The 16,164-nt window shown below is 36.6% G+C and overlaps 1 protein-coding gene across 3 annotated transcripts in view; it reads left to right on the plus strand.

Moving 5' to 3' along the window:
• The first annotated feature begins 523 nt into the window (after positions 1 to 523).
• Positions 524 to 16,164, plus strand: part of LOC106086025 (mucin-2) — a 271,871-nt gene continuing 256,230 nt past the window's right edge. For all 3 annotated transcript variants that reach the window (XM_059366454.1, XM_059366457.1, XM_059366455.1), the window contains exon 1: positions 524 to 678. The gene's annotated coding sequence lies outside the window, so the exon portion shown is untranslated. The remainder of the gene's footprint in view (positions 679 to 16,164) is intronic.

Below are 16,164 nucleotides of genomic sequence, written 5' to 3' on the forward strand. Positions count from 1 at the left end.
TTTACCGTTGCTGCGCGTCCGCACAAATTTAAAATGTAGTGCAACATACTTACTACAATTCATTCACAGTAATTGATATCTATAACCCGAGATAGATCTCGGGGTTATCACATCCTGTGAATGTATTTTCCTTTTTCCTCCATACATTGAAATTCTAAACAATCAAATCAAACAGAGAAAACAATAGTTATATTGGTATAATCATACTTCCGTCCTTGTTTTGGAATTTTGGCAAAAGAAAGAATAGGATTGCCATGTGCCTCAAAGTCAAAGTTTTAACCGATTAGTTGAAAGCCGACTTTTAGATCTCTAGTTTTAAAACGAGTTTCAAAGCGAATGGTTGTTTCGGATCGGATGAACCGTTATTCCGTTATTGTAACGACTAACGACTAAACGTAAAACGTAAAGGAATTGCACATTTTGTGAAAAATTTTATAATAATAAAAAAAAAAAACAAAAAATTGCAACAAAAATAAATTGCAAAATTCTTAAAAAAAAAAAAATTTTGAAAGAAAGAAAATCTTAAATACAAAAATAAAATAAATAATTAAACAAAATAAAAAATAAAGCTAAAGTTTTTGGATAACTTAAATTTTGCATCATCAGAAAGTAATCAAAATCAAAACAAACAAAATCAAGGAAATTATTTTACTGCACATAGCAAGAGAAGATAAAAAGGTGAATTTTACAACAACAAGAGAAATTATTATACCAGTTATAGTTTTTCTATGAATAGTTTATAATAAACCAAGTGAGTGTGTTTGTGTGTTTTGTGATGCATGTGGTGTTTGGGTGCCGGTGCTAGTCTACTACAGCTGGCTTATTTATCTAACTTACCTATCTGTCCACAATAATTAATGCAAATTATTGTATTGTTGTTGTTGTTTTCGTTATTACCTGTTGCTGTCGTTGTGTATTGTGTGTGGTTCTTGTTTGACACGAAATATGAGTGATTCTGTGCTGTCCGAACAAATTAGAACAGCTGATTAAACAGTTATTAAATGCACGTTGTTTTTTTATTAAAAGAGTATCAAAGAATTAATTCGTAGCCAGTAAGTGTTTGTGTGAAAGTTTGTTGCTGTTTTTTTTTTTTTTTATTGTATATAGTACACGAGCTGTGGGGATCAATGCTGTCAAACTAACACTAAGGGGAGTTGGCGCTGCAGTTGTTTAATTTGTGGTTTTATTGCTGTTCTTTTTTCTTTGACATGGTGAGAGAGAGAGAGAGAGGGAGAGCAAGAGTTACCGTTTTACTTACCTTTGATGTTAACGCTGGTATTGTTCTTGTATTTTGTTGTTGTTCTCTTTACATGCCTGCCGCTTACAACAATTAATATACGTTTGTGTGTCATCTGTTTTAGCATGACCTCTAATTGTTGAGTGATGTTTTGTGGCCTTTTGTTGTTGTTTATGCTCTCTTTGCATTTTGAAGCATTGAACCATTGCAAAATGCAATTCTTCAGGCTCTTATATTGTGCTGTGCTTTGTTTATTTACATTTTTTTTGCTCTCTACCATATTCTAGGGAAGCTTAATGGTGTCATCATAGCGTTTGCAGTTATCTGAAATATAAAAATATGAGACAACATAAGTACAGAGTGTTGCCAATCTTACAGAATGATAATGAATGATAAAACGAAGTCGAAAGGGAATGTTTGTTTTTTTAATGAATTTCTAATTAAGATCCTTTGTTAAAGTTATTATTTTGGCGTATGTGGAATTCAAGTTAACGAAAATTCTGCTTAAAATATGAATATGAGTCGAAGCAAATACTGTATAAAATACAAAATATTGGTGATAATACGCTGTTACTATACTCATAGCAAATTCCGTGTAACTATAAATATGAGAGACCATTTTAGGGGAAAAACGAAAAAAGCGCTAGATTTGATTGGGGCGAATCGTGACTACCCACCACTATGGATACTGCTAGAAACTGTAGACACAAAAGTTCAATTAATAGGTGGCTTATTTTGAAGAAAGCTAAAATGCGAATGAATTAGAGATGGGCAATTGGTAAACACCCAAAAGGGGTTTACCCGGTAAATTGGGTAAATAACCGGGTATTTATTCATATATACCCAAAAGCTGGGTAGTGAGAATTTTTGCTGATATTTTGGCTATATAAACCATTTTGCAACCAATTTTTGATGATTTTGTATTTTTTGTATATAAATCTGAGTTATGAAAGTTATATACCTATAGCCGCTTTATAGACCGATATCCAGACTAAAAGTCTTGAGGCTATAAATTTGACATAGTGGGTTCTGGTATACCTCTACTCTTTCCTGTAAGATGTGGTCTAAATCGCAGAATATTTTTCGATACAGCTGCCATATAGACCGACCGCCCGTTCACCCGTTATAGGGCATTAAGGCCATGAAAGATTCATTTATTACCTTATTTCGGTTAAATTTGGCAATCTAAGTTCTGGAAGTCCTCTACCCATTCCTGTCAAATGTGGTTTAGATCGGACCATATTTGGATTTGGCCACCATATAGACCGATCCACCAATATAAAGTGTTGAACCCGGCACGGGATAGCTGTGAGCACCACACAAGCTGGAACATTAAGGTCCGATCTGTATGGTGTTCATTACCGTCGCGAGAAGCTTAGCTGTGAGCTACCGGGCGCGTCCACAGATTGCAAATAGTGGAATGCTCCATCCATAGTAGCTGTAACTGCAGTCGCGGACAATCTGCGGTATCGAGCGGAGTCTCAGTGAGAGGTCGGGTGGCACCGGCTCTTGCATAAATACTGAGTGCCTACGATGCTCGATATGCCGAGGCGAGTTATTGGCGCCTTTAAATAACCAATGGCCACCCTGTTCCCGTGGCGATCGGTCCTTTGGACTGGAACGAGCTTGCTCACCTACAGGAGCTTGACGAGGATTGCCACCTCCACATGAAAATGTGGTTACAACATAAAGTGTTGAGCCTATAAAAGGAGAATTTTTTGACGAAATTTGGAACAAAAGGGATTTGATAAACCTCTCCACCTTTTTATTGAATTTTGTGCTAATCGGAGCATATTTAGATATAGCTGTCATATAGACCGATCTCTCGATACAGAGTGATGAGCCTAAAGGAGGATCATTTGTCGTCTGATTTCGATCAAATTAGGTCAATATGGTCAATATATCCAAATTTGATCCGATGTGAAAATTTGGAACAGTGAGATTTGGTACACCTCTCCATCTTTTTATTGAATCCTGATCGGAGCATTTTTAGATATAGCTGTCATATGGACCAATCTCCCGGTACAGAGTGTTGAGCCTATAGGAGGAGCATTTTTCATCTGTTTTCGATCAAATTCGGTCAATATGGTCAACATATCTAAATTTGATCCGATCTGGACCATATTTCATGGGTAGGAAGCAAAAGACAATTAACGAGCTATTTGGAGGATTGTATTTATTTTTATACCCACCACCATAGGATGGGGGTATACTAATGCAGTCATTCCGTTTGTAACACCTCGACATATGGATCCAGGACCACATAAAAAATATATATTCTTGATCGTCTCGACATTCAGAGTCGAAATAGCCATGGCCGTCCGATCGGTCGAACGTGTAAAGCTAGCCAGCTTAAAATTTTGCACAGACACTTAATATTGGTGTAACTTTGGAGATTGCAAATGGGCCATATCGGTTGAGATTTGGGTGTCTTGAAGCCCTGGAAACTTCAATTCGCATCCGATTTGGCTGAAATTTTGCACGTAGTTTTCCATTATTAATTGCAGTTATCATGCCAAGTACGACCGACATCGGTCTAGAACCTGATATACCTTCCATATAAACCGATTTCCCGATTTGACTTCTTGAAGCCCTGGAAACTTCAATTTTCATCCGATTTGGCTGAAATTTTGCACGTAGTTTTCCATTATTAATTCCAGTTATCGTGCCAAGTACGACCGAAATCGGTCTAGAATCTGATATAACTTCCATATAAACCGATCTCCCGATATGATTTTTTGAGCCCCTGGATACTTCAATTTTCATCTGATTTGGCTGAAATTTTGCATGTAGTGTTCCGTTTTGACTTCAAGTCACCGTGCCAAGTACGGTCCAAATTAGTCAAAAACCTGATATAGCTCCCATGTAGACCGATCTCCTGATTTCACTTCTTGAGCCCATGGAAGCCTTAATTTTCATCCGATTTAGCTAAAATTGTCCATGTAATGTTCTGTTTTGACTTCCAGCCACCGCGCCAAGTACGATCCAAATCGGTCAAGAACCTGATATAGCTCCCATATAAACCGATTTCCCGATTTGATTTCTTGAGCCCATGGTAGCCTCAATTTTTGTCCGATTTAGCTAAAATTTTGCATGTAATGTTTTGTTTTGACTTCCAGCCCCCGCGCCAAGTACGGTCCAAATCGGTGAAGAATCTGATATAGCTCCCATATAAACCGATCTCCCGATTTTACTTCTTGAGCCCATCGAAGCCTCAATTTTTGTCCGATTTGGTTGAAATTCTGCATATAGTCTTCTGTTATGACTTCCAACAACCGTGCAAAGTGCGATTCAAATCGGTCAAGAACCTGATATAGCTCCCATATAAACCGATCTCCCAATTTGACTTCTTGAACCCAAGGAAACTTAAATTTTTGTCCTTATTGAGCCCCTGGAAGCCGCAATTGTTGCCCGATTTTGCTGAAATTTTGAGCTTAGTCTTCTGTTACGACTTCCAATAACACTGCTTAATACGGTCGAAATCGGTCTATAACCTGACATAGCTCCCATATAAACCGGTCTCTCGATTATCCCTGTTGGGTTCCTAGAAGCTTTAATTTTTGCTGGATTGAAAGAAGTTTGGTATGTTGAATAAAATTTTGCCCTTGAATTAAATCTATTTTGTTAAAATTTTTAACAGAATCCTAGGTGGTGGGTTCCCAATATTCGGCCCAACCAACTTAGCACGCTTTAACTTGTTGGACCTACCTTGGTTAATTTTGTAATGGATATTAGAAGTCGTCAGTACAAGGGATACCAACTGTCAGCCAAATATGACAAAAAATGAGGCTTCTAGGCTCTTAAGAATCGAAATACAGGAAACGGTTAGAACGGGTACTATATCAACTTATGAACCGGTTCCAGTTCCTATTGGGCATGGGTACTAGGGGTCCTAAGATCTTAAACTTATGGTAAGAAAAATTTTGCCAGAGGTGCATACTGCGGTTTAAGTGCAAATTTCCGCCTGCAGTGTCTTTTTATGGTGACCAGGTGCCAGAGGTGCATACTGCGCTTTATGTGCAAATTTCCGCCTGCAGTGTCTTCTTTTGGTGGCCAGGTGCCAAAAGAGACCATTCTCTATGTGTTCAATATAAACACCGCAACTTGTTTGATACCCTAGCTACCAGACTTCTTTGTAATGTCGTACAGGTGGCATATGCTCTAAGGTTTCTTCAGGATCCTGCCCGTCAGCTCAGGTATCCGTCATCAGCCGATCTTCTGTGGCGATAGGGTCTGATGTACCGAATACCTGAGCTGACGGATTATTCCACGGTGACCGACCTTCTTTCAACTTCAACCCATCGCTCCCATTCCCTTGTCCTAAGTCAATTTATAATCGTGGGTATAAAAGGCACATTTTGCCAAAAATTTCCAAATTTTACCATGAAGATTTTATTAAGGAACAGCGGAGATATTTCTGTCATATCCGAAACAATTTTAAACTCATTTTTAAAGTTTAAACAAAAACACATAAAATTCAGAAAAATGCATGAAATCTTTCTTTGGATCGATAGTACGGTCCATATAAGTTAGTGTTTGAAGATTATTTCATGAAAACGTTGAACGTGACTGCCCCACAAATGGTCCATTCGCTCAGTGGAATTTTGCCATACTCTTTCCAACATTTTGGCCGGCATGTGGCACCGTCTTGTTGAAACACCTTATCATGCAAGTCAAGCTCTTGCTTTTTGGGCAAAAAAAAAATTGGATATCTCACTTTCCATTTCACAGTTACATTACGATTCGCATCATCTTTGAAGAAGTACGGCCCAATGATGCTATCAGCCTTTGAATGGTCCTTTGAAGAAGTACGGTCCAATGATGCCACCAGCCCATAAACCGCACCAAACTGTGGCTTTTTCTGGATGCATTGGCAGCTGTTGCAATGCCTTTGGCTGATCTTCACTCCAAAATCGACAATTCCGCTTATTTAAGTTCCCATTGAGCAAAAAAATGGGCTTCGTCACCCAATGGAAGAAGCGCCCTATGAACTTTCTTACAGAGCACGCATTATGATAATAAAATTCCATGATTTGCGAGCATTGTTCGTTTGTAAGACGATTTATGGATAAATAATAGTCAAAATTGAAGATGTTTGACCAAATTGAAGATAACAGCTAAAAAATCACCCTCTATAAGACCCACTTATTGTATAAGATCTCCCGTGGTGTAGGGTATACCAAATTTTTTTCTTAGTTTTTCATATGAACGATTTTTTCCAACTTTATTCTTGAACTCAATTATGAACTCATTCTCTATATGTCATCTTATGGTGGAATGGAAGATATTAACAAACATAAAAAAATAATAAATTAACATACATTTTGACATTTTTTTGCTTAGTTGGCCTCGCTTAAAAATGATCCAAATCGAATCGACAACAAAAAACCAAGGAGAAAAAAAAACAACACATGGTATACAAAGTATGAAAATTTCAATTTGTTTTAATTTTATGCTCGATCAGTTTCAGCGGCATTATGGTAATAATTATAACAAAATTTAGCAGCAGGCTTTAAATTTTTGTTTCTTTTATAATAACAAAAAAATAATTTCTATAAAGTCGACTTGAGATTTGGAAAGTTTCCACATCAAATATGAAGTGAAAATTGAATTGTTTTCCCCGTTAAATGGCAAAAATAAACATTGCAAATAAAAAAACCTTAAAGAAATTTAATATCCAAACTGGGCTACAAATAAATTATTCATACAAATATCTGTTATTTTTTATTTGCTTTGGTTTGATCACCGTCGTCGTCGTCGTCGTCGCCTGTTCAAATGACGGCTCTGTAACTTAAGTACACCGAGTGATATCAAAATTAAAAAAAAAAAAAACGAAAAGATGAAAAGAAAACATGGTTTGGCATATGATTTTACCTACCCGCCCGCATAATCTTCTGGGGGGTTTCTGTTGGTAACAAGCCTATGTGGACATCTCTAATGTAGCCAAGCGCAAAGATGAGTTATACGATCTAAATTTCACATCTTAAGTGTCATATACGTATACATGTTATTTATTATGTGGACCTTAATTAGAGGTGCTAAAATAAAAAAGACTGTAACAAACAAATTTCAAGCATTTTATGTCTACAGAAATTTTGGTTAAAATTTTTTTTTTAGAGGAAAATTTGCCACAATTTTATTTCAAACGAAAACATTATTTCTATACAAAATATTGTCTATTTTTTATGAAAATTTTCTAAAACATTTTTTGTGCTTGATTTATTTTAAGTTTATTTTCATAGAAACAGCTTGTGACTCTGTAATTGCATTCTTTCTTCTGTCAGTTATCCGCTGTTACTATTCGCTTGCTTTAGAAAAAAAGTGTAAAAAAGTATATTTGATTAAAGTTCATTCTAAATTTTATTAAAAATGCATTTACTTTCTTTTAAAAAATCCGCAATTACTTTTTGGGCAACCCAATATATGTTTAACATATTTCATTTCTATATAAAGTTTTTTCCAAAAAAAAAAAATTAAAACATTATTACAATTTAGTTAACATTTTATTTAAATTTAGTTAAAACTTGATTTAAATTTAGTAATTTGTTTCAAAGTTTAGTTAATATTTTATTAAAATTTAGTCAATATTTTATTAATATTTAGTTAATATTTTATTAAAATTTAGTTAATATTTTATTAATATTTAGTTAATATTTTATTAAAATTTAGTAAAAATTTATATTTTTATAGAAAAATAGCCGAAACGGGCCCACTCCGCTGCGCCTTCTTTAACTCTCTAAACAACTTTTTAGGGTGGTGACGCCACTGTAGGCTATGTCCGCCTATGACTCTGAAAGCCTGTGTACGAACCCTGGCGAAATCATCCCTTCTTAATGCTGGCGACATTTGCGAGGTACAATGCCATGTATGGTCATGTAAAAATTCTCCCCAAAGAGGTGTCGCACTGCGGCACGCCTTTCGGGCTCGGCTATAAGAAAGGTCTTTTTTCATTGAGTTTAAACTTGAATCGGAAAGCACTCGTTGATGTGCGAGGAGTTTGCCCCTGTTCGGTTCCTGGGCAAATTTTTACTCTACTCCCAAATGCAGTTCTTTTGAGGCCTATATTACCGTATTGGTAAATATTTCTTGTTTTAGGGGGTAAATTCACCGGCACTTTGCCCTGACAATAGATATCAAATTCGTTATTTACTCCCAAATACCTTTGATTTGAGCTCCATATTGCCACAGTCGGAAATGAGGTTCAGTTTAGGGGATGCTTAAAGGCGTCTCCAAATTGGATATCCAATTCGTTTTCTACTCTCAAATACCATTCATTTGAGTTCCATATTGTCATAATGGGCCAATTAACTTATTTGATTTGTTTTAGGGGGAAAAGCGCCACCTAGACTTGAATGCAAATTTTAATTTCATATACGTTATCTACTACCAAATACCTTTTACTTAAGTGTCATGCAGCCATTGTTGGCTAATATGTTCATTTGGGGGTAGGGCGACCTCCCTACCCCCAAATGTGAATGTATCTGTTTAGAGGAGTTTTAGGGTTGGAGCGGTCTGTTAGGTACTTGGACCCATATTTTAATACGATACAAACCTTTTCTAGCAATAGCTTTCATTAGATTCTCATATTGTGCCCATCGATCCACTTTTGGTTTTGGATAGCGTTTTTGGGGTAAGGAGGAGGGTCCGCCACCATCCGATATATAAAAATTATATAACCTATGTTTCCTTTCACACCAACCTACACAATCTGTGAAAATTTCAACGAAATCGGTTTAGCCGTTTTTTAGTCTACGGAACAAACAAACAAACCGAGTCTCATATAGTCATGATTGATTCATATGCTCATTTGGGGCATTTTTGGGGGATGGGATGACCAACTTTATTTCGATCTGATTTTGTATTGCAGATTCATAATCTACTCCCTGATACCTTTTATTTGAGCCCCATATTGAAATGAAAGTCCAATATTTCTGTTTTGGGGGAGTTTTAAGGTTGGGGCGGCCCGATGGGTACTGAGTCTAATTTCCCAATTTTAATACCATATTCGTATTCTACACTCCAATACCTTTCAATTGATGCCCATATTGTTCCTATCGATCCACTTTTGATTTTGGGTGGTGTTATGTCATAAGGGGGAGGGTGCGTCCCCCTTCCGATATCAAAAAATTATAAAGCCTATGTTTCCTTCCAGTCGAACCTAAACAATCTATGAAAATTTCAAGGTAATCGGTTCAAACGTTTTTGAGTCTTTATGGGACAAACAAACAAACACAAATTGATTTTTTATTTATACCTACCACCATAGGATGGGGGTATACTAATCTAGTCATTCCGTTTGTAACTCCTCGAAATATATGGATCTAAGACCCCATAAAGCGTATATATTCTTGATTGTCTCGAAATTCTGATTCGAACTAGACATGTCCGTCCGTCTGTCGAAATCACGTTGGCGTTCGAGCGCGTACAGCTGATGTAGGTCGTTAGGGATTGCAAATGGGCCATATCGGTTCAGTTTCGGATATAGCTCTCATATATACCCATCTCCCGATTTGACTTCTTGAGCCCCTGGAAGCTACAATTTTTATCCGATTAGGGCGGAATTTTGCACATAGTGTTCTGTTATAACTTCCATCTTCCAACTACGGGTCAAATCGGTCTATAACATGATATAGTTCCCATATAAACCGATCTCCCGACTTGACTTCTTGACCCCATGGAAGCCATAATTTTCATCTGTTCTGTTATGACTCTCAACAACTGCTCCAAGTACGGTCCAATTCGGTCTATAACTAGATATAGCTCCCATATTTAATCAGAATCCATGGTAGTGGCTTCCCAAGATTCGGCCCGGCCGAACTTAGCACGCTTTTACTTGTTATATCCTGCACTACTACTGCGATACAGGGTATTATAACTTAGTGCATTTGTAGGTAGAGGTAGACCCATTGATAACTATACCGATCGATTCAGAATCACTTTCTGATTCGATATAGCTATGTCCGTCTGTATGTCTGTCTATCTGTTTGCCCGCCTGTCCATGTTACTTTGAGTACAAACTACAGGTCGCAGTTTTCATCCGATAGTCTTCAAATTAGGCACAGACATGTTTTTCGGCCTAGAGACGAAACCTATTGAAATTAGAAAAAATCGGTTCAGATTTGGATATAGCTCACATATATTTGTTCGTCCGATTTGCAATAATAACGCAATAAAATGGTAATTTGTTAATCGATTCTCTTGAAATTTGGTAGGACGGATTTTGTCTTGACTCTCGATATTACTGGCGAATTTCATAGAAATCGGTCCAGATTTAGATATAGCTGCCATTTATGTATATCGCCCGACTTCACTTCTATGGCCACTGCAATCGCATTTATTCACTAATCTTGCCAAAACTTTGAATAACGCTTTTCTCGACAACTACCACAATATCTGAGAAGTTTGCCCGAAATCGGTTCAGATTTAGATATATCTCCCATATATATGTTCGTCCGATTTTGGGAAATATTGCAATAAAATGCTCATTTGTTAACTGATTCTCTCGAAATTTAGCAGAAAGGATTTTTTCTTGACTCTCGACATTACTGGTGAATTTCTTAGAAATCGGCTCAGATTTAGCATTAGCTCTCATATATATATTTCATTTCTATGGCCAATGCAAGCGTATTTATTGACCAATCTTGCCAAAATTTTGTACAACGCATTCCTCGACGTCTACCACAATTTCTAAGAAATTTCGTCGAAATCTGTTCAGATTTAGATATAGCCCCCATATATATGTTCATCCGATTTTGAGAAATATTGCAATAAAGTGCTCATTTGTTAACCGTATTTATTACAATTTGGACATATTTTCTCGAAATTCGATACGGATTGTTTAATAACCCATCTGAAAACATCCGCCGAGGTCAATCCAAATTGGTTCAGTATCAGATATAGCTCGCACATTGTACTTATAGGGTAGGTGTAGGGTATTTTAAATTCAATGATTTGCAAGCGTTGCTCGTTAGTAAGTCTATTCATGATGAAATGTCAAAGCATACTGAGCATCTTTCTCTTTGACACCATGTCTGAAATCCCACGTGATCTGTCAAATACTAATGCATGAAAATCCTAACCTCAAAAAAATCACCCTTTATATAAGATTTATAAAAAAAATCTATTTGTATGGAAGATTTTGTTAGCACATATTTCTATAGAAAATTTTTTAAAATTTTGTTTGTTAGTCACTTTGGCATTTTATATGCCTTCCTTTTACCATCATGTGTTGTCATTTTTATCACTTTTTAACTTGTTTGAGAGTTTGTATTCTTTTCTTCTCCTTCCTTTTTCAAATTTGTATTAACATTTTCTACAACCCGTTGATTTTTTCAATAAATCATGTTTTATAACAACTTCTCAGATTTCAAAAGGGGTTTTTTTGCGTTTTTTTTTTCTCTCCTCATATCAACCATTGTAAGGGTTGTCATTCAAAATTCTTTTCAATTAATGCAGGAAACTTTTTTTTCATTCTCATGCATGTTTTGATTCAAACACATCGTGAAAAATTTGTGTATTTTTTTGCCATACACTCAAGATTAGCATTCAAACGTAACATTTTAGCTATACCTAGTTTTTACTGAACCAGAAACAAAACAGAGTATGAAAATCCCCAAACTTGAAGTAAATTCAACTTAAATTCACATTAAAAAAAAAAAAACACACACACAAATCGAATTCGAACTTGTGAATTTCAACGCCATTTAAAAGTGCGGCTAGTGGCAAAAATTGCCAGGTAAGCAAAACATTAAAAAAACTTCCGCTTTTTTTTATTTGCCTCTCGCTGTCATATAAGGTACGGGTATTTGTTAGGTTTTTTAAAGTTTTCTTTCCACATTTTTTTTTTTTGGCATATTTCACGTTTTCCGCTTATGACGCTTTTTCCACGTTTTGATTTTACATAAGTCTCTGGGTTTTGGGGCAGTGGAAGGTTTCAAATCGAAGAGTTGTTTTTTTTGTGCCTTGCATGGCGGTGGCAATAAAATGGTTTAACACGCGATTGAGACATTTTCCTCTCAAAACACAACCACACACACACACACAGACACACAGAGCTATGATGCAAGCTGGGCTAATAATGAAATATAGGAATATATGAATTTTGACATGCAATTGTCTGTTCAAAAAAAAAAAAAAAAAAATTGCAGACAACAGGTTAAAACCAAATTAGGTTAAATAATGCGAGGTATACGAAATTGGATTATAAAATGAATCATTTAATAAGTGTATTAATTAATCTATTAATTAAATTAAAAATTGGCTAAATGATTTAAGACACTCATGAAATGTTATAGTCAAAAAAATTATAACTCAAGTTTGCACTCAAAATTTGTCAAAAGTTCATATCTTAGGGAAATTTTGTAGAAGTTGCTTGGTTATAGAAAATTTAGTAAACATTTTGTTAACATTTCATTTCAATAAAAATCTTTTCCAATGTTCATTTCTTAAGGCAGTTTTAACAAACTTTTATTTCTAAAGTTTTAACAAACTTTTTTTTCTATGGCAAAGAAATTTCGACAAACTTTCGTATAGCAAAAAATTTTCACCAACTTCAACCTCCAAAAATTGAATGGTGACAAAATTTCCTCTAGAATTAAAATTTTTTAAAAAATATCATTTTCATAGGAAATTTTGTAAAAATTTTAATTCTAGAGGAAATTTTGTCACCATTCAATTTTTGAAGGTTGAAGTTGGTAAAAATTTTTTGCTATACAAAAGATTGTCAAAATTTCTTTGTCATAGAAATTTTTACCAAAAAATCATAATTTTCTAAAAAAAATTCACTGTGTCAAATGTCAGTGAAATCGGATTATAAATGCGCCTTTTATGGGGCCAAGACTTTAAATCGAGATATCGGTCTATATGGCATCGATCGATCGGGACCAAATTGCAGAAATATGTCGAGGTGCTTAACTTAGCTCACTGTTTCAAATTTCGACGAGTGACAACTGACAATAAATGCGCCTTTTATGGGCCCAAAACCTTAAATCGAGAGATAGCTATATGCAAATCTTGATCGAGCAGGACCAAATTGCAGAAATATGTCGAGAGGCTTAACTTAACAAATTTCGACGACATCGGACAATAAATGCGCCTTTTTTGGACCCAAAACCTTAAATCGAGAGATTGGTCTTTATGACAGCTATATTCAAATCTGGACCGATCTGTGCCATATTGCAGAAGTATGTCGAGGGGCTTAACTTAACTCACTATCCCAAATTTTGGCGACATCGGACAATAAATGCGCCTTTTATGGGCCCAAAGCCTTAAATCGAGGGATCGATCTATATGGCAGCTATATCCAAATCTGGACTGATCTAGGTCAAATGGAAAAAGGATGTCGAGGGGCTTAACTTAACTAACTATCCCAAAATTTTGGCGACATCGGACATTAAATGCACCTTTTTTGGACCGAAAACCTTAAATCGAGAGATCGGTCTTTATGGCAGCTATATTCAAATCTGGATCGATCTGTGCCATATTGCAGAAGTATGTCGAGGGGCTTAACTTAACTCACTATCCCAAATTTTGGCGACATCGGACAATAAATGCGCCTTTTATGGGCCCAAAGCCTTAAATCGAGGGATCGATCTATATGGCAGCTATATCCAAATCTGGACTGATCTAGGTCAAATTGAAAAAGGATGTCCCTGTCTCAAATTTCGGAGACATCGGACAATAAATGCGCCTTTTATGGGCCCAAAGCCTTAAATCGAGAGATCGATCTATATGGCAGCTATATCCAAATCTGGACTGATCTAGGTCAAATTGAAAAAGGATGTCGAAGGGCTTAACTTTACTCACTATCCCAAATTTTGGCGACATCGGATAATAAATGCGCCTTTTATGGGCCCAAAGCCTTAAATCAAGAGATCGATCTATATGCCCGCTATATCCAAATCTGGATCGATCTGGGCCAAATTGAAGAAGGATGTCGAAGGGCCTGACACAACTCACTATCCCAAATTTCAGCAAAATCGGATAATAAATGTGGCTTTTATAGGCCTTAGACCCTAAATAGGCCGATCGGTCTATATGATGGCTATATACAAATCTGGACCGATCTGGGCCAAATTGAAGAAGGATGTCGAAGGGCCTGACACAACTCACTGTCCCAAATTTCAGCAAAATCGGATAATAAATGTGGATTTTATAGGCCTTAGACCCAATATAGGTCGATCGGTCTATATGATAGCTATATCCAAATCTGGACTGATCTGGGCAAAATTGAAAAAGGATGTCGAAAGGCCTAACAAAACTCACTGTCCCAAATTTCAGCAAAATCGGATAATAAATGTGGCTTTTATAGGCCTTAGGACCTTAAATCGGCGGATCGGTCTATATGGGGGCTATATTAAGACATAGTCCGATATAGCCCATCTTCGAACTTAACCAACTTATGGACAAAAAAATAATCTATGCAAATTTTCAGCTCAAAATCTCTATTTTTAAAGACTGTAGCGTGGTTTCAACAGACAGACGGACAGGTAATGAAAATTGGAATACGAATATGGTATTAAAAATTGGGTCCAAGTTCCCATAACTCGCCATAGCCCTAAAACTCTTCCAAGCAGATAAATTGAAAGTTCATATAAATATGGTGCTCAAATGAAAGGTATTCGGGAGTAGATTACGAATCTGGCATTAAAAATTAGATCGAAGTATAAGGAGTCATAACCTCCTATACCACCACCTAAACTGAACTTATGTCCCGAACATATCGGGGTTCAAATGAAAGGTTTTTAGGAGTAAATAACGAATTTGATACCTACTGTTAGGGCAAAGAGGCGGAATTCCAGCCCCAAAACCGCCTTCAAACCTTTGCCTTTACCGATCATGGCAATTTTAGGCTTAAATGAAAGGTATTTGGGAGAAGAGCACAAATCTGACGGGCGGAATGTCTGAGATGTCATCCCACCACCAAAAAACACTCCCTGTCAAATGGATATGTAAACCAATCACGACAATATAGGGCTCAAATGAAACAGGACTTATTTACGCCCATGGTAATATGGGGCTCATATAAAAAGTATTTAGGAGTATTGCACGAAGTTTTTATTTACTTTAGGGGCCAAGTTGGACGCCTCAATCCCAAAATACACCCCAAATCGGACATATTTACCCATTACAATATAGGAGTCCAAAGAAATGTAAGAAGGTGTAGAGCAAAAATTTGCCCATGAACATTTCATTAAAGAACAGAGGCAAACTTGCCACATATCAATGAGTCCTGTCCTATTCAAGTTTGAGCTCAATGATAAAGGAACTCCTTTTTATCGCCGAGTCCCAATGGTGTCACGCAGTGCGACATCTTTAGGGGGAACAATTTTAACATGACTTCTATGCATGGCATGGTACCTCACAAATGTCGCAACATTAGGAGGGAATAAACACCACTTAAAATTGTTCCAATGTTCTCGCCAGGATTTGAACCCACACGTTTAGCATCATTGGCGGATTTGCCTACCTGTGCGCTTCCATGACATGAATTCGATATCCACATTCGGGGCGAAATGTCCCCATCTTAGGTTAGGTTAGCCCAACGGACAGCACTTTGTATTTTCATACCCAGAACATCAAGAGCTTCTGATTGCTCAACATCTACACCGTTGATAGACAAAGATGATCGTAATGGGTCAGCGAATCGTTTGTGTGACAACAAGCAGCCCCACCCCGATTCATTCAACCCCACTCAAAAATGGCCAGCAAATCCTGACAGAGTGTATCGTCCATAACCCGCCTCTTATCCTCAATCTCTCGAAGACTTGGCCTATGGTCGAATGAGTAGGAATGACATAGATTATTGTCATCCGCAAATGAGTAGATCGAATTCAAAGTCTGACCCAACAGATTGTTGATGAAAATTAGAAAAAGAGCAGGAGAAAGACCAGAGCCCTGGGGTACACCTGTGGTCAATTTATGCTCAT

This window comes from Stomoxys calcitrans, chromosome 4 (assembly GCF_963082655.1).
Source record: "Stomoxys calcitrans chromosome 4, idStoCalc2.1, whole genome shotgun sequence".
Taxonomy (NCBI): domain Eukaryota; kingdom Metazoa; phylum Arthropoda; class Insecta; order Diptera; family Muscidae; genus Stomoxys; species Stomoxys calcitrans.